Here is a 1486-nt window from a genome sequence, read left to right as displayed (position 1 = left end):
TTTAAGCATGTGATTTATATCATAGTCTATTTGTTATAGACCGATATTGTACATATACCAACTTAGTGTTGTGTGATTACATGAATATAATAATAATAATAATAATAATAATAATAATAATAATAATAATAATAATCTTAATTTTAGTATATTTTTAATTCCATTAATTATTAATTAAAATCAGTACAATCTCTTAAAACTAGACTACATTGATGCTTCAAAGTAATAATATTACTAGTGAAGCTCCACCCATTGCTAAGCCCCACCCCCTAATTAATAAAGGATACAGTGTAGCCCATTATCCTCCAGTATGAGGGGAAATAGAACACAATGAACCCATAATGCATTAGACTCAAGAATAGGACAACACCCCAGGATAATACCTAACAACAATAAACAACAACAATAAACAATAGTAATAAAGAAAACCATGGGCTATAGCCTTTGGTATTTTTTAATTGGGATTTATAATTTTATAATTTTATAATAATTTGGGTATTTTTCAGATTTTTGCTGTTTTTTTAAAATGGTCGTAACTTGAAAAATTGAAGTTGGAATCAGCTCAAACTTTCTACTTAGCATAAGTACATCAATATGTATCAGAAAATGCAATAAAAATTTTAAATTATTTCAGAGTCATTTTTGGAAAAAATCATGGGCTATAGTACAGGGCATTTTTCAAAAATTGGCCAATTTTAAAATGGCTACAACTCAAAAACTTTTAGTCGGAATCAATTCAAATTTGGTGATTTCTTCACAAATATTTGTATCATTAAAGAAAAATACGTTTTCCGTTAAAACGCTAATAAAATTAATATTATGCAATCATTAGTGGGTGTGGTTTCTCACTTGAAGTTAAGTGGGTGCCAGGGACACTCCCACCCGTTCACACGAGGAATGGCAGTTGATATCAAGTCATGTGACCTATCACGTGATCCTCCCTCTACTGACATCATCCAATACCTATAGAATGAGACTCACTATAGACCACACCTTTATTTATCAGTTACCATGCCAACTGATTCAATACGAGTATATACGGTACTGATACGCTAATACACAGACTATAAAGTACCTAAAAGACAATATAAGATCAATAACTGATTGAAAAGATAATAATTATAAAGAAAAACTACCACAAACTATGTTACCTCAAATCTCTAAAGTAATCAGGAGGTGTGGCTAATTAGATTTGTGGGTGGAGCTTATGATTAAGGAAGACGACCCACGCCCTCTTTCAACTGCAGCTGTGCAGCATAATTGGCTTGCACTTTTGGCTGTATCTTTTCATTTCTTTATTTCACAACAATTGATCATTAACAGTGATAGAGGTAAGTATATTATAGTTCATTTTAATTATACTTTACTAATAATTACAAGATGATTGATGTCTCTCAATGGAGAGCAAGTATTGGACTGTGGAACTACTGTCAAGCTGCCTCCAGTAGACCAGCTAATGGCCACCACTCTCACTCATTCAAAGCTG

General features: G+C 31.8%; 1 long non-coding RNA gene across 2 annotated transcripts; it reads right to left on the bottom strand.

The window, feature by feature from the left end:
- Nucleotides 1–142: 142 nt before the first annotated feature.
- Nucleotides 143–1201, bottom strand: LOC109586096 (uncharacterized). 2 transcript variants are annotated; one of them, XR_002186821.1, is made up of 4 exons: nt 1152–1201; nt 1011–1075; nt 850–963; nt 143–383 (listed from the first exon to the last, which is right to left on the bottom strand). It is a non-coding gene; the product is annotated as an uncharacterized LOC109586096 (long non-coding RNA). The 2 variants fall into 2 exon arrangements; XR_002186820.1 differs by having other exon boundaries at nt 145–383; nt 1011–1195.
- Nucleotides 1202–1486: the final 285 nt, after the last annotated feature.

Source organism: Amphimedon queenslandica, unplaced genomic scaffold, assembly GCF_000090795.2.
Source record: "Amphimedon queenslandica unplaced genomic scaffold, v1.1 AMPQUscaffold_12950, whole genome shotgun sequence".
NCBI lineage: Eukaryota > Metazoa > Porifera > Demospongiae > Haplosclerida > Niphatidae > Amphimedon > Amphimedon queenslandica.
This window is presented reverse-complemented; position numbering and strand designations above follow the sequence as displayed.